The following is a 26,081-nucleotide window of genomic DNA, read 5'->3' on the forward strand; positions in this document are numbered from 1 at the left end:
GTGAGCATGGGGGAAAAAAAATCTGCTTGCTAAGGCCATTCCTCACTACCTTTGAAGAATTTGTTTATACTTTGTACAGTATTTGCAATTGTTATTTCCATGAGTATTAGAATCACCATTACCAGAGGAGGACATGGCAAACTACTCCAGAATTCTTGCCTCAAAAACCCCATGAACAGTATGAAATGGTACAAAGATATGACACCAGAAGATGATCCTTCCACAGGTCAGGTGTCCAATATGCTATTGGGGAAAAGCAGAGAAATAGCTCCAGAAAGAATGAAGCAGCTAGGCTAAAGCAGAAACAGTGTTCAGCTGTGCATGTGTCTGGTGATGCAAGTAAAGTCTGATGTGATAAAGAACAATGTTGCATAGAAAACTGGGATGTTAGGGGGTCATCCATGAAAACAAGGTAAATTTGTTTTTGTTCATTTGCAAAGTTGTGTGTGACTCTTTGCAACTGCATGGACTGTAGCATGCCAGGCTTCCCTGTGCTTCGCTATCTCCTGGAGTTTTTTGCTCAAACTCATGCCCATTGAGTCAGTGATGCCATCCAACCATCTCATTCTGTGTCATCCCCTTCTTCTCCTGACCTCAATATTTCCCAACATCAGGATCTTTTCCACTGAGTTGGCTCTTTGCATCACATGGCCAAGGTAAATTGGATGTAGTCAAGTAGGAGATGGCAAGAGTGAATATCAACCTCTTAGGAATCAGTGAACTTAAATGGCATACAGGTTTCTCAAATATACAGGTAATACCATTCTAATGGCAGAAAGTAAAGAACTAAAAAACCTCTTGGTGAATGTGAAAGAGGAGGGTGAAAATGCTGGCTTGAAACTCAACATTCAAAAAACTAAGATCATGGCATCCAGTCCCATCACTTCATGGCAAACAGAAGGGGAAAAATTGGAAACTGTGACAGGGTTTACTTTCCTGGGCTCTGAAATCACTTGATGGTGACTAGCCATAGAATTAAAAGATGCTTACTCCTTGGAAGGAAAGCTATGACAAACCTGCTTGCTCATTCACTTCAGTCATGTTCAACTCTTTGCAATCCTATGGACTGTAGCCTACCAGGCTACTCTGTCCTTGGGATTCCCCAGTCTAGAATTCTGGCGTGGCTTACCATGCCCTCTCCATTAGTTCTTCCTGACCCAGAGATTGAACCCATGTTTCCTGCAGACAACGTCTTAAAAATCAAAAATATCACTTTGCTGACAAAGGTCCATATAGTCAAAGCTATGGTTTTTCCAGTAGTCATGTACAAATATTAGAGTTGGACCATAAAGAAGACTGAGCACTGAAGAACAGATGCTTTTGAATTGTGGTGCTGGAGAAGACTCTTGAAAGTCCCTTGCACTGCAAGGAGATCAAATTAGTCAATACTAAAGGAAATCATCCCTGAATATTCACTGGAAGGACTGATGCTGAAGCTGAAGCTCCAATAATTTGGCTACCTGATGTGAGGAGCCAACTCACTGGAAAAGACCCTGATAGTGGGAAAGATTGAAGTCAGGAGGAGAAGAGAGTGACAGATGATGAGATGGTTGGATACCATCACTGACTCAAGGGACATGAGTTTGAGCAAACTCCAAGATATAGGGAAGGACAAGGAAGCCTGGCATGCTACAGTCCATGGGGTAACAAAGAGTGGTACATGACTTAGACACTGAGGAACAACACTATCTTTTCCCTGGAAAGAGTATACTTGGTGTTTTATCATGCAGATTGCTCTTTCCCTGGATAAGGAAATGACAGCAGGGGAGGTGGGGGACGATGGTAGGGAAAGAGCCCATAGGACAGATTATCTCGTTGGTTGTTGTTGTTGTTTAGTGTTTAGTCACTAAGTCACGTCTGATTCTCTTGTGACGCTATGGACTGTAACCTACCATGGGATTTCCCAGGCAAGAATACTGGAGTGGGTTGCCATTTCCTTCTCTGGGGATCTTCTGGTACCAGGGACTGAATCTTCATCTCCTACTTGGTAGGCAGATTCTTTACCACTGAGCCACCAGGGAAGCCCCTTACCTCATTGCTACTGACCAGAAAATTTCTGGTTGATTAGAAAGATTATATTTCTGAAGAAGTTTGAAACTACAGTTAGGGTAGGTATTAAATCTAGATTTGGTATCACAGACTTTAGCACCTGTGTGCTAAAGTTAGGGCCTCTGTTTTTGCTCTTTAACAATGATCCATGCTATTAGTATTTACTTGAAATTATGCCTTTATTATTTGAGTTAATTATTTCATTGTTTTGCTCTTTAGGAAGGATTTAAAAGAGAGTTGCATCTAACAGGGCTTTCCCAAATGTTCAAGTGGTAAAGAATCTGCCTGCAGTGCAGGAGGCACAGGAGCTGCGGTTCAGTAAGCACAAAGATACAGAGTATGTGGCCGTTTTGCTTTCACTCAATCCTTTCCGACTCTTTGCAACTCTTTTGATTATAGCCTGCTAGGCTCCTCTGTCCATGGGATTTTTCAGGCAAGAATACAGGAGTGGGTTGCCATTTTCCTCCTCCAGAAGATCTTCCCGATCCAGAGATTAGCCTGTGTCTCCTGTATCTCTTCCATTGCAGGCAGATTTTTTTATCCACTAAGCCACACATATGCTAACAACATATAAATGATATTACAGTCAGGTAAAGATTTTAATTAAAATAGAAAGAGATTTATATAGAGAGTTTTTTATTGGCCAGTAATTTTCCAGATAGAATAAATGTGCTCAAAAGTGATCTCTCTAATCATATGTTAATAATTTTGCATGTGACTTTGTTTCATTGGAGATGGGGGAATGTAACATCATGAAACTCAGAATTGGATTTCAAAATATCTGGAATCAAAAACCTGGAGGAGAAGGAAATTCACCTCAATAGCATACATCTATTAATATATATGGCATTTGAATATTATTATTTTTGTAAATGTGTACATACAGATATGCATATATAAAATATACATTATTTTGTCTAATTCTAAATGTTTAAAAGGCTGTGATGGCCACAGCCTCAAAACCCTCCTACTGTACTCTGAGTGGGCAAAGTCCTGTAGTAAAGGGTGATTTACATTCTGTAAAGCATGCTTCAGCAGAACAATTTTCTTTTGATGTTTTAAGCACACAAATACCTTCCTACACATAAATGCCAGACTCTCCTTTGTAATGGCCAAATACCCCTTTTTTTAAAAAAAAATGAAAAAGCTGAGCATGAAAGTCTGGCTATTTATCAATTTCCTGATTAATTTATTGAACTCTATACTATTCTCTTCCATACATTTTAAGGCAGTCGTTTTACAATTGGGTTTCCTGGATGTCCTATGTTACTTGCCACAGGAAGGAAAAATGGGAGGTATATTTATCTCCTTGAAAAGGTTAAGACACTATTTTGTAAAATTTTCCCTTGGGGGCTTTCTAAAAACAACTAAGCCAATTCTGTGTCAAAACACAATGATCACAATGTACAAGATGACCAGACTTTTTGAACCAGCAGCTGGGCTACCTGTGGTTCTCCTTAACAAGTGGGCCAATTCCATCTGGAAACGGAATGAACATGAGATATCAAAAAATCAAAACAGTTTGAACCAGCAGCTGTTTAACCTGCAGCAGTTAATCTTTCCTGGCAATCTGTTAGAGACATGCACTCCTCAGGCCACAAGGACTATGAAAATTTTTGCTGACTCTGTACCTCTGGGACATGCTCAGTAACAGTTCTTCCCTCAAGTGTTTGGAATGTGTCAGCTGTACACTAACACAGCATAGAAACACAATGCCTTTTATTTCCATTTGATGTAAAGATGTGAATTAATGGTCAATCTCAAGGAATACAAACCCATTTATTGTCTAAATTTAATTTTGCCAACATGATATTTCAGATATGTTAAAATGTGCTAGCAAGGATACAAACTAATATAAAACTGATACTTAATGCATGCCACAATGTGGTCTAAAATTTACTTTAATAATTGAAGGCTGTATACACAATGACCAGTTTTGTCTGGAAAGCTCCAAGGACAGAGGAGCCTGGTGGGCTGCAGTCCATGGAGTTGCAAGGAATTGGAAATGACTGACCAATCAAGTCATGTGCCTTAGATACAGAATGACAATGACACGTAGGTAAGCTCATTGTGTCAGCCACAGTTCTGAGGGATGTACAGTTATTAGCTCAACTAATCAAACACTGGAAGAAGTCGGAGCCCTAAAGGCCAGGGAACTGAGACACTGAGAAATTAAGTAATTTATCTATAACTATATGATTCACAACCTACAGAGCCCATTAATAGAAAATTGGATTAAATATTTACTGAGCATGGCCCCGCCCATCAGAACAAGATGTTTCCCCATCAGTCAGTCTCTCACATCAGGAAGCTCCCATAAGTGTCTTATCCTTCTCCATCAAAGGGCAGACAGACTGAAAACCACAATCAGAGAAAACTAACCAATCTAATCACATGGATCACAGCCATGTCTAACACAATGAAACAATGAGACATCCCGTGTAGGGCCACACAAGACAGATGGGTCATGATGGAGAGTTCTGGCAAAATGTGGTCCACTGAATAAGGGAATGGCAAACCACTTCAGTATTCTTGCCTTGAGAACCCCATGAACAGTATGAAAAGGCAAAAAGATAGGACACTGAAAGAAGAACTCCCCAGGACGGTAGGTGCCCAACATGCTACCGGATATCAGTAGAGGAAAAAAAAAAAACAGAAAGAACGAAGAGGCGGAGCCAAAGCAAAAACGAAAACCAGTTGTTGATGAGACTGGTGATGGAAGCAAGGTCCAATGCTGTAAAGAGCAATATTGCATAGGAACCTGGAATGGTAAGTCCATGAATCAAGGCAAATTGGAAGTGGTCAAATAGGAGACGGCAAGAGTGAACACTGATGTTTTAGGAATCAGTGAACTAAAATGGACTGGAATGGGTAAATTTAACTCAAATGACCATTATATCTACTGAAATGGTATGGACCTAACAGAAGCAGAAGATATTAAGAAGAGGTGGCAAGAACACAGAAGAACTCTACAAAAAAGATTTTCACGACCCAGATAATCACGATGGTGTGATCACTGACCTAGAGCCAGACATCCTAGAATGTGAACTCAAGTGGGCCTTAGAAAGCATCACTACGAACAAAGTTAGTGCAGGTGATGGAATTCCAGTTGAGCTATTTCAAATCCTGAAGGATGATGCTGTGAAAGTGCTGCACTCGATATGCCAGAAAATTTAGAAAACTCAGCAGTGGCCACAGGACTGGAAAAGGTCAGTTTTCATTCCAATCCCAAAGAAAGGCAATGCCAAAGAATGCTCAAACTACACAATTGCACTCATCTCACAAGCTAGTAAAGTAATGCTCAAAATTCTCCAAGCCAGACTTCAGCAATACCTGACCCGTGAACTTCCTGATGTTCATGCTGGTTTTAGAAAAGGCAGAGGAACCAGAGATCAAATTGCCAACATCCTCTGGATCACCGAAAAAGCAAGATAGTTCCAGAAAAACATCTATTTCTGCTTTATTGACTATGCTAAAGCCTTTGACTGTGTGGATCACAATAAACTGTGGAAAATTCTGAAAGAGATGGGAATACCAGACCACCTGATCTGCCTCTTGAGAAACCTATATGCAGGTCAGGAAGCAACAGTTAGAACTGGACATGGAACAACAGACTGGTTCCAAATAGGAAAAGGAGTACGTCAAGGCTGTATATTGTCACCCTGCTTATTTAACTTATATGCAGAGTACATCATGAGAAATGCTGGGCTGGAAGAAGCACAAGCTGGAATCAAGATTGCCGGGAGAAATCTCAATAACCTCAGATATGCAGATGACACCACCCTTATGGCAGAAAGTGAAGAGGAACTCAAAAGCCTCTTGATGAAAGTTAAAGTGGAGAGTGAAAAAGTTGGCTTAAAGCTCAACATTCAGAAAATGAAGATCATGGCATCCGGTCCTACACTTCATGGGAAATAGATGGAGAAACAGTGGAAACAGTGTCAGACTTTATTTTTTTGGGCTCCAATATCACTGCAGATGGTGACTGCAGCCATGAAATTAAAAGACGCTTACTTCTTGGAAGGAAAGTTATGACCAACCTAGATAGCATATTCAAAAGCAGAGACATTACTTTGCCAACAAAGGTCCGTCTAGTCAAGGCTATGGTTTTTCCTGTGGTCATGTATGGATGTGAGAGTTGGACTGTGAAGAAGGCTGAGCGCCGAAGAATTGATGCTTTTGAACTGTGGTGTTGGAGAAGCCTCTTGAGAGTCCCTTGGACTTCAAGGAGATCCAACCAGTCCATTCTGAAGGAGATCAGCCCTGGGATTTCTTTGGAAGGAATGATGCTAAAGCTGAAAGTCCAGTACTTTGGCCACCTCATGTGAAGAGTTGACTATTGGAAAAGACTCTGATGCTGGGAGGGATTCGAGGCAGGAGGAGAAGGGGATGACAGAGGATGAGATGGCTGGATGGCATCACTGACTCGATAGATGTGAGTCTGAGTGAACTCTGGGAGTTGGTGATGGACAGGGAGGCCTGGGGTGCTGCAATGCATGGGGTCACAAAGAGTCAGACAAGACTGAGCGACTGAACTGAACTGTACTGTGGGCAAGAATCCCTTAGCAGAAATGGAGTAGCCATCATAGTCAACAAAAGATTCCAAAATGCAGTACTTGGATGTAGTCTCAAAAATGACATAATAACCTCTGTTCGTTTCCAAGACAAACCATTCAATATCACAGTAATTCAAGTCTATGCCCTGAGTAGTAATGCTGAAGAAGCTAAAGTTGAATGATTCTATGAAGATCCACAAGAACTTTAAGAACTAACATCCCAAAGAAAAGGTGCCCTTTTCATTATAGGGGACTGGAATGCAAAAGCAGGAAGTCAAGAAATACCTGTAGTAACAGGCAAATTTGGCCTTGTAGTACAGAATGAAGCAGGGCAAAGGCTAATAGAGTTTTGCCAAGAGAACGCACTGGTCATAGCAAACACTTTCTTCCAACAACACAAGACAAGACTCTACATATGGGCATCACCAGATGGTCAACACCGAAATCAGATTGATTATATTCTTTGCAGCCAATGATGGAGAAGCTCTATACAATCAAGAAAAAGAAGATCAGGAGCTGACTGTGGCTCAGATCATGAACTCCTTATTGCCAAATTCAGACTTAATTTGAAGAAAGTATGCACAACCAATAGACCATTCAGGTATGATCTAAATCAAATCCCTTAGGATTATACAGTGGAAGTGAGAAATAGATTTAAGGGACTAGATCTGATAGACAGAGTGCCTGATGAACTATGGATGGAGGTTCATGAGATTGTACAGGAGACAGGGATCAAGACCATCCCCAAGAAAAATAAATGCAAAAAAGGCAAAATGGCTGTCTTAGGAGTCCTTACAAATAGCTGAGAAAAAAAGAGAAGCAAAAAGCAAAGGAGAAAAGGAAAGACATAGCCATTTGAATGCAGAGTTCCAAAGAAGAACAAGGAGAGATAAGAAAGACTTCCTCAGTGATCAGTGCAAGGAAATAGAGGAAAATGACAGAATGGGAAAGACTAGAGATATCTTCTAGAAAATTAGAGATAGCAAGGGAATATTTCATGCAAAGATGGGCTCAATAAAGGACAGAAATGGTTTGGACCTAACAGAAGCATAAGATATTAAGAAGAGGTGGCAAGAATACACAGAAGAACTGTACAAAAAAGGTCTTCACATCCCAGATAATCACGATGGTGTGATCACTGACCTAGAGCCAGACATCCTGGAATGTGAAGTCAAGTGGGCATTAGGAAGCGTCACTATGAACAAAGCTAGTAGAGGTGATGGAATTGAGTTGAACTATTTCAAATCTTAAAAGATGATGTCATGAAAGTGCTGCACTCAATATGTCAGCAGATTTGGAAAACTCAGTAATGGCCACAGGACTGAAACAGGTCAATTTTAATTCTAATCCTAAAGAAAGGTAATGCCAAAGAATGCTCAAACTACTGCACAATTGCACTCATCTCACACACTAGTAAAGTAATACTCAAAATTCTCCAAGCCAGGCTTCAACAATTTGTGAACCCTAAAGTTCCAGATGTTCAAGCTGGTTTTAGAAAAGGCAGAGGAACCAGAGATCAAATTGCCAACATCCGTTGGATCATCAAAAAAGCAAGAGTTCCAGGAAACATCTATTCCATCTTTATTGACTATGCCAAACCCTTTGACTGTGTGGATCACAATAAACTGTGGAGAATTCTGTAAAAAATGGGAATACCAGACCACCTGAACTGCCTCTTGAGAAATCTGTATGCAGATCAGGATGCAACAGTTTAAACTGGACATGAAACAACAGACTGGTTCCAAATTGGGAAAGGAGTATATCAAGACTGTATATTGTCACCCTGCTTATTTAACTTATATGCAGAGTACATCATGAGAAACTCTGGGCTGGATGAAAAGCACAAGCTGGAATCAAGATTGTCAGGAGAAGTATCATTATCCTCAGATATGCATATGACATCACCCTTATGGCAGAAAATGAAGAACTAAAGAACCTCTTACTGCAACTGAAAGAGGAGAGTGAAAAAGTTGGCTTAAAGCTCAACATTCAGAAAAGTAAGATCATGGCATCTGATCCCATCAGTTCATGGCAAATAGATGGGGAAATAGTTGAAACAGTGGCAGACTTTATTTTTGGGGGCTCCAAAATCACTGCAGATGTGAATGCAACCAGAAAATTAAAAGATGCTTACTCCTTGACAGGAAAGTTATGATCAATCTAGACAACATGTTAAAAAGCAGAGACATTACTTTGCCAACAAAGGTCTGTCTAGTCAAAGGTATTGTTTTTCCAGTAATCATGTAGGGATGTGAGAATTGGACTATAAAAAAAGCTGAGCGCCAAAGAATTGATGCTTTTGAACTGTGGTGTTGGAGAAGACTCTTGAGAGTCCCTTGGGCAGCAAGGAGATCCAACCAGTCCATCCTAAAGGAGATTGAATGTTCATTGGAAGGACTGATGTTGAAACTGAAACTCCAATACTTTGGCCATCTGATGTGAAGAGCTAACGCATATGAAAAGACCCTGATGCTAGGAAATATTGAAGGCCAGAGAAGAAGGGGACAACAGAGGATGAAATGGGGCATCACCGACTCAAGGGACATGAGTCTGAGTAAACTGTGGGAGTTGATGATGGACATAAAGGCCTGGCATACTGCAGTCCATGGGGTCACAAAGAGTCAGACATGACTGAGTGACTGAAACTGAACTGAACTGACAGAGCTGGGATTCAAACATGTGTCATCTGAATACAGAGGTCATGTTCTTGATAAGAATACAATGTGCCAGGAGATGCACATTCACTGGAAACATTTCCTTCAAACAAATATATACTGAAATAGACATAAAGTTATATTGTTTAAAATGTATAATCTAGATCTTTACATATTAACTATTGAATTTGCTTTTATATTTAATGTGTCAAGTAAAAAAAACCATTTATAATATGCTTAATATATTAACAATATAGCACATTTCTCAAACCATATTAAGTGCTCGAGAAATTTACGACAGTGTGCAATATAAAAATGACAATTTGACTATTATTACCCTCCATTTTTCAGATTCAAGCTGTTGTGATGTGTGCGTGATGTATACAAACAGTCTAGTGGTAGTCTGAGTTGTTCAATCTGTGAAGTCTCTTTAGTTTTTAAATAAAAATAAAAGATGCATTTTTTATTTTCACCAAGAACTTTATTGAATAATCTAGTCATTATTTTGTTCCACTGCTTTCTGCCACTTTTCAGGCAACTTCTTTTTTTTTTTTTAATTTTTAAGCGTTTATTGGAATATAGTTGATTTACAATGTTGTGTTTGATTCAGGTGTGCAGCAAAGTGATTCAGTTTTACATATACATATATTTAATCTTTTTAGATTATTTTTCTTTTCTTTTTTTTTATTTTGTTTTTTAACTTTACAATATTGTATTGGTTTTGCCATATATCAACATGAATCCACCACAGGTATTCACGTGTTCCCCATCCTGAACCCTCCTCCCTCCAGGTACCTTCCCTCTGGGTCATCCCAGTGCTGCATCACCAAGCATCCAGTATCATGCACTGAACCTGGACTGGCGACTTGTTTCATATATGATATTATACATGTTTCAATGGCATTCTCCCAAATCATCCCATTCTCTCCCTCTCCCACAGAGTCCATAAGACTGTTCTATACATCAGTTTCTCTTTTGCTGTCTCATATTCAGGGTTATCATTACCATCTTTCTAAATTCCATATATATGTGTTAGTATACTGTATTGGTGTTTTTCTTTCTGGCTTACTTCACTCTGTATAATGGGCTCCAGTTTCATCCACCTCATTAGAACTGATTCAAATGTATTCTTTTTAATGTCTGAGTAATACTCCAACTTCTTAATTCCATCTTCCCAAAATGTTTTATCTTTTTGTGAGTAAAGAACTATTCAAAGTGCCTTTTACAGTCTTCCAGGAAATGGAATTTTTTTTCCTTTTGGAAAATTTTGTAAAGGCCAAAGTAAATGGAAATCTGATGGTACAATGTCTAGTGAATATGGCAAATGAATCAGAACTCCCTAGCCAAGCTGTAACCGTTTTTGCCTTGGTCATCAAAGAAATGCACTGTCTTGTGTTCTCCCAATGGAAGATTAAGAATTTTCTGTTGAATAATTCCAGGTACTTTTTGTGGTATGATGCCCTCAGTTGGTCTAAGTGGGAGCAGTGCTTATTGGAATTAATTTATGACTTTCCTGAAGAAGCTCATAATAGAGGACTCCCTTCTAATCTCGCCATATACACAGTATCACTTTCTTTGGATGAAGATCAGTCTTTGATGTGGTTGCTGGTTGGTTTATTTTGCTTGCCCCACAATATCTTCCATTCCACACTATTGAACAGTAACCACTTTTCACCACCCATCAGAATTTTTTTTTTTTTTAATGGAGCATTTTAGTGAAATTTAAATAAAGAGTCATGTGTGGAAATATGGTCAAGAAGGTTTTTTATTATTTTTTTTCATTTATGTGGAACCCAAACATCAAGGTAATTAACATAACCAAGCTAGTGCAAGTGATTTTCAATGCTTGATTTGGATATTTGGAGAATGGCAGCTATCTCCTTCATGACATAATGTTGATTGCTCTCAACTAATATCTTGATTTGATTGCCATACTTCAACTGGTATACCTGACTGTGGTGCATTGCCCAGTGAGAAATCTCCAGCACCAAACTTTACAAACCACTTTTTGACACATTTGGTCAGTCACAGCACCTTCACCATAGAGTGCACACATCTTTTATTTTGCATTTCAGTTGCACTTTTTACTTTCTTGAAATAACAAAGCATAATATTCTGAAAATGTTGTTTTTATCCTTCCATCTTCAGTATTAAATTGGCTATTCAAAAATTTACAAATTTTGATAAGGTTGTTTTTAACTGTTGCTGATACAACAGCTGTCACAATACAGCTGTCACAAAACAATCTAACAAAAGTGTTCAGAACGATGCTAAAGGCATCTAAGCGCTACTACAGTCATCTTATATATAAAAAAATAAAAACGAAGCTTTTGGCCAACCTAAATATTATTCTTTTAATCAACTCACTTCAACACAGTCACAGTCTATGTAATACTTTGGGTAGAAATATATGAGTGTAATTTTTTTTCACTCTAAGAAGCCAAGCAGCTTACATGATGAAATCCAGATAAGTCATAGTTCAATTATACATGCAATTATGATCTTTTCATAAAATATTAACACTCTCATGGCAGTTTAAAAAGATGTACACAGATTTCATAGAAAGAATAATTCTGAAAAAATACTTCAATTGTAGACAGATTTTATAAATGTTACATTTCTCAGTTTTGAATAAATGAGATCATTATAAATAATTCATTATATCAGCACAAGTCATAAAAATACTCAGACCACAGAAAACTTACTGTTTTCTGCAATTTTCTTCCTTAGGTCACTTTTATTGAGTGATAATTATGTCTGGCTAGAATCCATCCATTTCCATGCATTCTAAACCTCTCAGACTCTAAAGAAGGACAAAACTAGATTTGAACTCAAGCTTTGGCAGAATTCAGTTGTGTAACCTAGGACATGCAGCTACTGCTCTTGAATTCTCATTTGGATTATGGAGATAACAATAAAATTCATCTCATACAATGATATATGAGTATATGTTAAGCATGATAATATAAAAAATGCCTTCATTTCAGGGATAAACGCAACATATTCAGCACACCAGGGTGATCAACCACCCCAATTTTCTCCAGGTCACCCTAGTTTTGCCAGTGAAATCCCTTTGTCCCAAGTCAGGACAGTTGGTCACCGTATGGCACTCACACAAATAAATATACATTACATGTATATATCTTCATACTTCTGGAAATACTAGTAAGTATTTTAAACTTTGGATAGAAAGAAAGATAAATCCCCAACTAATTAGGGATATACAGTGATTACATCAGCTATCAAAAACTTAACTGTCCTAGAATTTCAACAACCAATACTATCAAAGGTCCTGGAGAGGACTTCTCTGGTAGTTCAGAGGTTGAGAATCTCCCTGTCAATGCAGGGGAATGAGTTCAATCCCTTCTCTAGGAAGATTCCTCATGCCAAGGGGCAGCTAAGCCTGTGGGCTAAACAAGAGAGACCATCACAATAAGCCAGTGCACTGCAATTAGAGAGTAGTCCTCATTCACTGCAACTAGAGAAAGCCTGCACACAGCGACAAAGGCCCAGGGCAGTCGAAAAAATAAATAAATAAATAGAAACCAAAACAAACAAACAAAAAACCCCAAAGATTATGGAGAAAAAAAGACTCTTAAAAAACAAAACAAATGCTAACTTTCATGAGTAGAGTTCTTGTGGTTTACTCATATAAGAAGCAATCAGTCTCAATCCAACAATTATTCCCCCAAACAATTCTACCAAGGTTTGTTATTGACTTTGCAAACTAATAGCAGAATAGAAGCAAAATCATAGGATGAAGAAAAAGGCACTATTGACATTCACACTCAGGATTGAATGTTTGGTATTTCCTAAATGACAGCAATGTTTGAACAATGGTACAGAGCTCAAGGCTCTTACAAAAATATTTAAAATTAAGAATGAAACAGTAGGTTGACTTCATTCATACAGTTTAAAGTATGAGCCTGCAGCTGAGAAGAATGTAGAAACATGAGCAAACATGAGCAAATCTAATATCATTTATTGAACAAACAAATAGGGCAAAGACAAGGCTGTCTTCTTGCCTCAAGGCATAGCAAAAGGAAATGCAGAGATTTGCAATATGCAGTATTATATTCACCATTTCCTGTAGTATGATTACAGAAGGATTTTTGTATTAGTCTCACTTCAGTTCAGTTCAGTCGCTCAGTCGTGTCGAACTCTTTGCAATCCCATGGACTGTGGCACGCCAGGTCTCCCTGTCCATTACCAACTCCCAGAGTTTACTCAAAGGCATGTCTGTTGAGTCGGTGATGCCATCCGACCATTTCATCCTCTGTTGTCTGTTTCTTCTCCTGCCTTCAATCTTTCCTAGCATCAGGGTCTTTTCAGATGAGTCAGCTCTTTGCATCAGATGGCCAAAGTATTGGAGTTTCAGCTTCAACATCAGTCCTTCCAATGAACACTCAGGACTCATCTCCTTTAGGATGGTTTGGTTGGATCTCCTTGCAGTCCAAGGGACTCTCAAGAGTCTTCTCCAACACCACAGTTCAAAAGCATCAATTCTTCAGCGCTCAGCTTTCTCTATAGTCTGACTCTCATATCCATCCATGACTACTGGAAAAACCATAGCCTCAACTAGATGAACCTTTGTTGGCAAAGTAATGTCTCTGCTTTTTAATACTCTGTCTAGATTGGTCATAACTTTCCTTCCAAGGAGTAAGTGTCTTTTAATTTCATGGCTGCAGTCACCATCTGCAGTGATTTTGGAGCCACCAAAAATAAATTCTGCCACTGTTTACACTGTATTCTTTTAATAAACATTTATTGGGTGCCTAACATATCCTAGGAATACAGTAATGAACAAGAGAGATAATGTCCCTGTTTATTCCACATGAAAATGACAAAAATATTATTAAACAAAATAACATTGAATAGTGAAAAGTGCTGTAGAAGAAATAAGGTAATTTGATAAAGAATGACTTGGAGGGCACTTTAACACAGGATGGTCATGTTGGGTGCCTCTAGAGACATGTTCCTTGAGCTGAGATCTGAATGATAAGAAGCAGCCTGCCTTGAGCCCAAGGAGCCTCCCAGTCCAGAGAAAGGCAAGGCCTAGCATTGGCCTGAAGAAGAGGAAAAGAGAAGAGAGTGCTACGTAGTGGAGTGGTCTCTTGGGGTGTAGTGATGACAGAGATAGCAGCCTGAGGTGTGGATAAAGATGAGATCTTGTGGGCCATGAGACCATGATAAGGTTGCTCAATGAAGTCAGTGGAGGGTGTTAAGCAGAGGACTAACCCCATCTGATCTAGATATGTATTAGTCTCCTAGAGCTACTGCAACAAAGTACCACAAACTGCATGGCTTAAACAACAGATATTGGGCCTCCATGGTGGCTCAGTGAAAGGATCTACCTGCCAATGCAGGAGACATGGGTTCGATCCCTGATCCCGGAAAATCCCACATGCTGCAGAGCAACTAAGCCTGCACCACAACTACTGAGCCTGTGCTATAGAGGCCAGAAGCTGCAACTACTGAGTTCTTGCGCCCTAGAGCGTGTGCTCTACAACAAGAGAAGCCACTGCAGTGAGAAGCCTGTGCACCACAGCTAGAGAGTGGCCCCTGCTCACTGCAACTAGAGAAAGTCCATTGGCAGCAACAAAGACCTCAGCACAGCCAAAGATAAGCAAACAAATAATAATAATAAACAGAAATTTATTCCCTAGAAGTTTGAGAGGCTAGAAGTCTGAATCGAGGTGTCGGCCATGCAAAGCTCTCACCAAAGCCTTTACAGGAGATACTTCCTCCAGGAATTTCTGAATATCCCCTGCCTTTGCATGGCCTGTGACAGTACAACTCCAATCTCTGCCTTGATCTTCCCAAGGCATCTTTCTTGTGTGTCATCTTAACCAGGCCATCTGCTTATGAGGACTCAAGTCATCTTAACTGATTATGTCTGCAATTCCCCTATTTCCAAATAAGGTCACATTCTGAGGTACTGGAAGTTAGGACTTTGAGATATTGTTTGGGAACACAATTTTACCTTTAATGACATAGATAAGAGATCATTTGATTTGAAAGGGTAAGAGTGAGAGGGGACCAGTTAGGAATTTATTGCCATAGTTTAGGTAAGGGTAAATTTGTGTCTTGTTCTAAGTTATTAGCAGTGAACATTGACAGATGATACTGTTGGAGAGAAATGGACCAGATTTTCCTGTAAATTGAAGACTAAATAAAGACTATATCAGTTATAATTTTAGCACTTTTAATGGACAGGGAAGCCTGGTGTGCTGCGATTTATGGGGTCACAAAGAGTCAGGCACGACTGAGTGACTGAAATGAACTGAACTGAACTGAATGTTAACAACAAAAGAGATGAATGATGGTACTAACTAAAATGGGAAAATTGGCAAAAACCAAAGAACATATTTGGGGTACAGGAGGAAATGCGGTGTTAAGTTTGATGCATCGGATCCTTAAGTGGTCACACTTGATTTACCAGTCTGAAGCTCAAAAGAGAGTTATATAAATGGGTGTTTCAGTTACATCAACGTGAGTGAAAGTGAAAGTTGCATAGTCATGTCCGACGCTTTGCAACCCCACGTACTATACAGTCCATGGAATTATCCAGGCCAGAATACTGGAGTGGGTAGCTTATCCCTTCTCCAGTGGATCTTCTGGACCCAGGAATCGACACGGGGTCTCCCACATTGCAGGTGGATTCTTTACCAACTGAGCTATGACAGAAGCCCTAATTAAATTAATGTAATAACATTAATTTAATGTAATAATACATTAATTTAATACAATTAATTCACATTAACCCAGGCAACAGCCTGGATGAAAAACCAAATTTCTTTTCAATGAATAAAGCCAGAACTGAACCCAGAGGCATTTTAATAATCTAAAAAGAGGGATTACATAGAACTATTTCTGAGGCATTCAGGACATATGGAATTGTTAAAAAAAAGATAAAAAATGAAATCTAAATAGAATGGAGAGTCCACATAGCATGAAATAATGCTATGTGGTGGTGGTATTAGTGGTAGTGTGTGTGTGTGTGTGTGTGTGTGTGTGTGTGTTGAAGTTGTCTTAAAGATTTTTCCCAGTATGAAGTTCCTTTCTACAGAGACATAGGTATATACTTGCTATTAAATGTTAGGTATAAGTAAAAGTCTGTGTAAGGGGCTATTTTTTTCTGTGGGTCACTGGAGTGGCAGAAGTTAAAGAAACTTTCCTATAATCCATTTACTTTCCTTATTGGGAGGTGAGGGCTTCTGGAGAAAGTCATATGACATAGTCTAATCTTCTTGTAAATACACTAATAAATGACCTTCCTGGCTGTAGACTAATGATATTCACTAAGAGAAAGATTCTTATCTATGTAATGCTCTTGCTTGGTAAATAAACTCAGAATTTATGGAAAATGTCACATAAGCTGGTGTGTAAAATGGAAAGGTTTCATAAATTAAGTGCTCCAAGATGTATCAGGTAATATTTTATGTTTTTTATTCTGTGCCAGAGTGCTTATCCAACGTAGGAAGGAAAGAATCTGAGAAGAGACCATTGACATGCCTGTCCATTCTCTGTGTTCCTATGCCTTTTGATATCTTGCATATTAGTAATGCTTGTTATCGGATAAGATTTCTGATTCTTACACATCTGATTTGCCAAATTTATCTTTTTTGTTAGGTAAATACTTACTCTTATTCCAATCATCTCCTGCCTCCTGCAAAACAGCTCCCTTAGAGCTCTCTTTACAGAGGCTAAAGTATTGTGGAGCAGAAATGAAACTAGGGCTTTCCAGGTGGCACTAGTGGTAAAAACAAAAACCTGCTTGCTAATACAGGAGATGTAAGAGACCCAGGTTCAATCCCTGGGTCAGGAAGATCCCTTGGAGGAGGGTGGCAACCCACTCCAGTATTCTTGCCTGGAGAATTGCATGGACAGAGGAGCCTGGAGAGCTACAGTCCATAGCGTCACAAAGAGTCAGACACTACTGACATGACTTGGCATGCATGCAAGAAGAAATGATATTAGGCACCCTGAGTTATCTATCATAGGGCTCCCTAATTTTAAGTTATGGATATACTGCTTGGGGTCAGAAAAATAAGGGTTACCAAATAATTAGTTTGGCTATTTGATATCATATGCCTTAAAGAAAGGGTGTTCCCAGATGGCTCAGTGGTAAAGAATCCACCTGCCAATGCAGGAGACACAGGAGATGTGGGTTTGATCCCTGTGTTGGGAAGATCCCCTGGAGGAGGAAATGGCAACCCACTACAGTATTTTTGCCTGGAGAATTCCATGGACAGAGGAGCCTAGTGGGCTGTAATCCATGGAGTTACAAAGAGTCAAACATGACTAAGTGACTGAGCATCCATGCATGCCTTAAAGAAAACTTTCTGTTCATTTTGACACTATCCTATACTATAGTATAAGATATACTATACTAGTATACTAATAGTATATTAATAGTATGACACCACCCTTATGGCAGAAAGTGAAGAGGAACTCAAAAGCCTCTTGATGAAAGTGAAAGTGGAGAGTGAAAAAGTTGGCTTAAAGCTCAACATTCAGAAAATGAAGATCATGGCGTCCGGTCCCACCACTTCATGGGAAATAGATGGGGAAACAGTGGAAACAGTGTCAGACTTTATTTTTCTGGGCTCCAAAATCACTACATATGGTGACTGCAGCCATGAAATTAAAAGACGCTTACTCCTTGGAAGGAAAGTTACGACCAACCTAGACAGCATATTCAAAAGCAGAGACATTACTTTGCCAACAAAGGTTCGTCTAGTCAAGGCTATGGTTTTTCCTGTGGTCATGTATGGATGTGAGAGTTGGACTGTGAAGAAGGCTGAGCGCCAAAGAATTGATGCTTTTGAACTGTGGTGTTGGAGAAGACTCTTGAGAGTCCCTTGGACTGCAAGGAGATGCAACCAGTCCATTCTGAAGGAGATCAGCCCTGGGATTTCTTTGGAAGGAATGATGCTAAAGCTGAAACTCCCGTACTTTGGCCACCTCATGTGAAGAGCTGACTCATTGGAAAAGACTCTGATGCTGGGAGGGACTGGGGGCAGAAGGAGAAGGGGATGACAGAGGATGAGATGGCTGGACGGCATCATTGACTCAATGGACGTGGGTCTCAGTGAACTCTGGGAGTTGGTGATGGACAGGGAAGCCTGGCGTGCTGCGATTCATGGGGTTGCAAAGAGTCGGACATGATTGAGCAACTGATCTGATCTGATCTGATTTTCTATAATATAGAAAATCTGTAATATATATTGAAAGGAGTACAAGGTAGAAATTCCTAATGTTGTCAGACTCTTGGTGTTTAAGAAGTAAAACTAAGTTATTAGAAACATGTAAATGTTTTACAATATTCACTCTTTGTAGGTCTCAGATACTTCAGATTTCATTGTCTGTACGTTGAAGGCAAATGTAACAGACAGAACTCTATATCAATTATTTAGAAGTTATTATCTAAAATATTTACTATAGAGAGGTGGCATTTTCAAGTCACAAGCATTTGATTTGAACTAATATTTTTATTCATGTCAAAAGTTCTTCGTAATTTTCCTTTTTTAAAACTTTTTCAACTGTGCACCTGCCATTTTAACCACATAGAACTATTTGGGAAAACTGGCCTCAGCAGAACATCAGAGAATAAAGCATCAGATATCATCTTGGAAGCAATTTTTTTTTTAATTCTTGTTTTATCAATAACTCAGGTATTACTTTAAGCATTTAGTCCATGTAATAGTAACAAAATAAATGCTCATCTCAGTGTTTTCAAAATCGTTCTAGACCTCATTTTCTGCCATCCTTCTAAATAAACTTAAGGGTCTATCTTTGGTGGCCCACAGACATCTGCAGAGGTCTGACATATTCTGATACTACGTGACTCCTGGCTTTTTCCCCCTCTTCCCTGCCATCTTCCACAAAGGGTAAAACCTACCTTATCTCTGCTGACATAGGACAGATCAGTAATTGCTTTTGTGGCCTCTTATCACTTCTAAAAGATTTCTGGGAGCTTTCTCTGTCTTGAAAAACTGATATGCCCTCTCCAGTCACAGGAAAGCTGCTGGTCTTCCAGTTCATTTCACACAAAATGCTTAAGCATTCTCTCTCAATGCCCCTGACAACAAGTAAAGCCAGTTCTCGTCTACTATTGCTCCATGTTCACAAGGATACCTCTGTTGAGCTATACTCTATTGGAGTTTAGTGAAAGAATTAGGACAGAAGTTATCTCTATACATTCGTTTTCTAAAATATACACTGTAGATAAAAGGCCCTTCACAGAGATTTCCAACACTACTAGATTCTATTACTTCCCCTGATGATACTTCCAGCCCAGTCATAAAATCTTTCAGCCCAAATCCAAAACCAAACTTAGGATAGAACATCTGATCTGTAGATTAGGAAATATTTTTCTAAAATTTAGTTTTTATTTTTGAATACCTTTGGCACTTGGAATGTAAATATACTCTGGGAAAGCAAAAAAAGAAAAACTTTTCTTTTCAAATTATTATGATTTTTTAGAAATTTTGAAACACTATTTCAGAATTCAAGAGGTGATAATTCACTCCTTTATGTTTCAGTGTTCCTCGAGCCACATTTCCCAGATAGCTTCAGATGGTCAAAATGGAAAATGAGTGGATGGTTACAATAAGAAAGGGGGAAAAAGGGAGAAAAGTTATTGGAATGTGTAATTACATTAGATTAAATAAAGCAATTTCCCTGAAGGTTCGATTCTAGGGAAAGAGCAATGGTGTCATAATTTTTCACTCTTTACAAATCCCTACATACAAACAACTAGGGGAGATAGAAGAAAGGAAAACAAAAACCAATTCATGAACTAATACTAAACCAGGTGAAAAGATCTTTATGAACTCAAAGTTCTAAGTCACAGTAAAACAATACCTGCATGGTATCACCATCTGTGCAGGAGAAAGCAAAGGGTAAGAATAAAGTATTGGATGGACCTGAGAAGCAAGAGCTCCAGAATAATCAGCAGGTACTCAGTAGACCCAGGTTCAACCCCTGGGGAAGATGCCCTGCAGAAAAGTATGGCAACCCATTCTAGTATTCTTGCCTGGAGAATTCCATGGACAGAGGAGCCTGGCAGGCTACAGTCCATGGGGTCACACACAGTCAGACACAACTAAGCGACTAGCACACACTTAGTAGCAATCACGCTGAGACCACTCAGAACACCAGTTGAAGTGGAGAGGCTGTGCCTAATCCAGAAGGACGTGTACAAGGAGTCCAGGGCAAGATCTATAAGGGCCTAGAGAAGCCATCCATAAACTCTCGAAACTTAACATTCAGAACTTCTTTTGATAGGACTCACATTGAGGAAAAAGTGCTCAGAGTTGAATCAAAACTTAGTAGAAAAGTGATCTTAGAATATAAAAATCCACATGAAAGTGAAGGAGATGATACAGCTAGGTTACCACATATTTGACTATTACACAAGCAAAAAAAGAAGGTCTGTGAAGGTAGAAAAAGTACCCTGAACCACACTTTCTTTTAAAAGTTTAGGAAAACCAATTCAAATATAATTAAACAATAGAAAAGTAGCAGCCAGGGAATTATAGCTATTATCTTGCAAAAAATTTTAATGGAGTATAAACTATAAAAATACTGAATCACTATGCTGTAGACCTGAAACTAATATAATATTTTTAATCCACTATCCTTATATCAGAAAGATTATAATGGATTTAATTGTTTCTCAAATTTCATATGTTCAAGTACTAATTCCCAGTGCTTCAGAATGTGACCTTATTTGGGGATAGGATCTTCAGAGAGGTAATAAATAATAAACTAAAATGAGGTCATAAGGGTAGGCTCTAATCCAGTATAACTAGTGTCCTGATAAAAGAAAGAAAGCTGGAGACAGACACACACACAAAGGAAATGCCATGTGAAGATTCATTTATGATACCACAAGTAGTAGTATTTATAAAGCTAGTCTAAGATTGGAGAAAGAAATGACAACTCACTCCAGTATTCTTGCCTGGAGAATCCCAGGGACAGAAGAGCCTGGTGGGCTGCTGTCTATAGGGTCATAAAGTCAGACACAACTGAAGCGCCTTAGCAGCAGCAGCAGCAGCAATCTAAAATTGTTGTGTATATAATGTGGGATAATGTTTTGTGTATAAGTGGGCCTTAGGAAGTATCACTACAAACAAATTATGGAGGTGATGGACTTCCATTTGAGCTATATAAAATCCTGAAAGATGATGCTGTGAAAGCACTGCACTCAATATGCCAGCAAATTTGGAAAACTCAGCAGTGGCCACAGGACTGGAAAAGGTCAGCTTTCATTCCAAACCCCAAGAAAGGTAATGCCAAAGAATGCTCCAACTACCACACAATTGCACTCATCTTACAGGCTAGCAAAGTAATGCTCAAAATTCTCCAAGCCAGGTTTCAACAGTACATGAACTGTGAACTTCCAGTTGTTCAAGCTGGTTTTAGAAAAGGCAGAGAAACCAGAGATCAAACTCCCAACATCTGCTAGATGATCAAAAAAGTAAGAAAGTTCCAGAGAAACTACTTCTGCTTTATTGACTATGTCAAAGCCTTTGATTGTGTGGATCACAACAAACTCTGGAAAATTCTTCAAGAGATATGAATACCAGACCACCTGAATTGCCTCTTGAGAAATATGTATGCAGGTCAGGATGCAACTCTTAGAACTGGATGTGGAACAACAGACAGGTTCCAAATAGGGAAAGGAGTACATCAAGGCTGTACATTGTCACCCTGCTTATTTAACTTACATGCAGAGTACATCATGAGAAACTTTGGGCTGGATGAAAAGTACAAGCTGGAATCAACATTGTTGGGAGAAGTATCAATAACCTCAGATATGCAGATGACACCACCCTTATGGAAGAAAGTGAAGAGGAACTAAAAAGCCTCTTGATGAAAGTGAAAGAGGAGAGTGAAAAAGTTGGCTTAAAGCTCAGAAAACTAAGATCATGGAATCCGGTCCCATCACTTCATGGCAAATAGATGGGGAAACAGTGGAAACAGTGACAGGCTTTATTTTGGGGGACTCCAAAATCACTGCAGATGGTGATTGCAGCCATGAAATTAAAAGACTCTTGCTCTTTGGAAGAAAAGTTATGACCAGCCTAGACAGCAAATTAAAAAGTAAAGACATTACTTTGCCAGCAAAGGTCCATCTAGTCAAGGCTATGGTTTTTCCAGTAGTCATGGATGGATGTGAGAGTTGGGCTATAAAGAAAGCTGAGCACTGAAGAATTGATGCTTTTGAACTGTGGTTTGGAGAAGGCTCTTGAGAGTCTCTTGGACTGCAAGGAGATCCAACCAGTCCACCCTAAAGGAAATCAGTCCTGAATATTCACTGGAAGGACTGATGCTGCTGAAGCTGAAACTCCAGTACTTTAGCCACCTGATGCAAAGAACTGACTCATTTGAAAAGACTGTGATTCTGGGAAAGATTAAAGACAGGAGGAGAAGGGGACAACAGAGGATGAGATGGTTGGATGGCAGCACCAACTCAATGGATATGATTTTGAGTAGACTCCAGGAGTTTGCGATGGACAGGGAGGCCTGGCGTGCTGCAAGCAGTCCATGGGGTCACAAGGAGTAGGACAGACTAAGTGACTGAACTGAACTGAACTGAACTGAAAGTTAATGAGAAATTATGGGATTATTTTAATTCTCACATCCATTATGTCCTTTAGTACAAGGATTCTCAGAATGGGAAAAAAAAATTAAAAGTAGGTTAATTACAAAAGGTTAAATTTTAAAGGTAGGCCTAAATATGAATCTGAAGTATTAGTATGATCAGACCGGGAAACAATGGCAACCTTAGGAAGCTGTTAGGAGCTGAGATTTTAGTTTGAAATTCCATTACCCATGAAAAGGAAAAAGCATCCCTTGAATAAATGTTGATCCACGTGTGGGACAGAAAAATGGATACCATGACCCTGGAATATCTTAATTGTACCAAATACTGAGGAGGCTATCAAAGTGAAGTAAGGTCTTATCATACGTCAATTATGGTAATGTCAAACAAATAAAACAGCAAGCAACAAGCCAAAGGTACCAAATTAAAGAATCTTCCACTAACTTGAAATAATGTTTCAAATAGAATAATCAGATCAGATCAGATCAGTCGCTCAGCCGTGTCCAACTCTTTGCAAACCCCATGAATCACAGCACGTCAGGCCTCCCTGTCCATCACCAACTCCCAGAGTTCACTGAGATTCATATCCATCGAGTCAGTGATACCATACAGCCATCTCATCCTCTGTCGTCCCCTTCTCCTCTTGCCCCTAATCCCTCCCAGCATCAGAGTCTTTTCCAATGAGTCAACTCTTCTCATGAGGTGGCCAAAGTACTGGAGTTTCAGCTTTAGCATCATTCCTTCCAAAGAAATCCCAGAGCTGATCTCCTTCAGAATGGACTGGTTGGATCTCCTTGCAGTCCAAGGGACTCTCAAGAGTCTTCTCCAACACCACAGTTCAAAAGCATCAATTCTTTGGCACTCAGCCTTCTTCACAGTCCAACTCTCACATCCATACATGACCACAGGAAAAAACCATAGCCTTGACTAGATGAACCTTTGTTAGCAAAGTAATGTCTCTGCTTTTTAATAAGCTATCTAGGTTGGTCATAACTTTCCTTCCAAGGAGTAAGCGTCTTTTAATTTCATGGCTGCAGTCACCATCTGCAGTGATTTTGGAGCCCCAAAAAATAAAGTCTGACACTGTTTCCACTGTTTCCCCATCTATTTCCCATGAAGTGATGGGACCGGATGCCATGATCTTCGTTTTCTGAATGTTGAGCTTTAAGCCAACTTTTTCACTCTCCTCTTTCACTTTCATCAAGAGGCTTTTGAGTTCCTCTTCACTTTCTGCCATAAGGGTGGTGTCATCTGCATATCTGAGGTTATTGAGATTTCTCCCGGCAATCTTGATTCCAGTTTGTGTTTCTTCCAGCCCAGCATTTCTCATGATGTACTCTGCATATAAGTTAAATAAACAGGGTGACAATATACAGCCTTGACGTACTCCTTTTCCTATTTGGAACCAGTCTGTTGTTTCATGTCCAGTTCTAACTGTTGCTTCCTGACCTGCAAACAGATTTCTCAAGAGGCAGATCAGGTGGTCTGGGATTCCCATCTCTTTCAGAATTTTCCAGTTTATTGTGATCCACACAGTCAAAGGCTTTGGCATAGTCAATAAAGCAGAAATAGATGCTTTTCTGGAATTCTTTTGCTTTTTCCATGATCCAGCAGATGTTGGCAATTTGATCTCTGGTTCCTCTGCCTTTTCTAAAACCAGCTTGAACATCAGGAAGTTCACGGTTCAGGTATTGCTGAAGTCTGGCTTGGAGAATTTTGAGCATTACTTTACTAGCGTGTGAGATGAGTGCAATTGTGTGGTAGTTTGAGCATTCTTTGGCATTGCCTTTCTTTGGGATTGGAATGAAAACTGACCTTTTCCAGTCTTGTGGCCACTGCTGAGTTTTCCAAATTTGCTGGCATATTGAGTGCATGACTTTCACAGCTTCATCTTTCAGGATTTGGAAGAGCTCAACTGGAATTCCATCACCTCCACTAGCTTTGTTTGTAGTGATGCTTTCTGAAGCCCACTTGACTTCACATTCCAGGATGTCTGACTCTAGGTCAGTGATCACACCATCGTGATTATCTGGGTCATGAAGATCTTTTTTGTACTTAGAATAATAATTTCCATTATTTGAAATTTTTTGCATTCATTTGCATTTATGAATTGAAAGTTAAAAAAAAGAAAAAGTTAATTGGTCCACTTAGAAGGATGATAGGGGATCAATTCTTTATTCTGAAAACCAGTAACTATGAAGAAATTACAACAACTTAGCCCATATTTTCTATTTTAACTGTGCCACTTCCTAATCAAATAGTAGATGATATAAAGAGGTTCTTTATCTTTCTGTATAAAGCATTTCAAGTAATAATAAATAAGTGATTGATTTAGTGTCATCAATTTTGCAATTGTGAACTGCAAAATGCAATGAATTGTTGGCTATACTAGGCGTTGAATATCAACAGCATCTCTAACAAAAACAATTAGACATTGTGTACCTTCTACTGCAAGAATACACCTCTGTCTATATTTCTGACAAAGATATTAGACAAGATTCTTATCAAACCTCTGGATCCAGCTACCTTTATGCAGTCAGCAAAATCCAGATTGTTAAAGACCAACAGTAAATTAATTCTTAAAAAATCAAAGTAGTGACAGGATACCTATAAAAATAATTTCAAAATAGACCACAACTTTAAAAAATAATAAGCAAGACTATAGTATCTAAGAATGTAGCTTTTGTGATAAAATTGTAAAGAAATTTAAGAAAGAGGTTACCATAAAAATTAGGATATTGGCTGCTTTTGAGGGAAAGGGAATTTGAAATTGGGATGGGACACATGAGGTACTTCAAGGATGAGTGGCAAAATTACATGTTTTGATGTGGGTATAAATAAATTATATGGGGGCTAGCCTTATAAAAATGATTAAGTAATACATGAATGATGGTTATGTATATATGAGCTTTATTTTATGAGAAAAATATATGTTTTTAGGCCACAAAAAATTTATATTGAAAATTTATATAGGGTCCCACTTTTGTTGAGCAGGTTATCTCTACCATTGCCATGACTCTGTTGTTTAAAATCATTAACTACGGGAATCTGCTTAAAATTAGAAATTAAAAAAAAAAAAAGAGGTAAAGAAAAAAGCACTGCAGGTATAGCATACCACGCCTGAGTACCAAGTTGACTTTTCACATTAGAGAGTGGTAGAAATCCATGATGTGAGTGAGCAGGATGACTGACCAGGAATTATTCTCT

Source organism: Bos indicus, chromosome 6 (assembly GCF_029378745.1).
Source record: "Bos indicus isolate NIAB-ARS_2022 breed Sahiwal x Tharparkar chromosome 6, NIAB-ARS_B.indTharparkar_mat_pri_1.0, whole genome shotgun sequence".
Taxonomy (NCBI): domain Eukaryota; kingdom Metazoa; phylum Chordata; class Mammalia; order Artiodactyla; family Bovidae; genus Bos; species Bos indicus.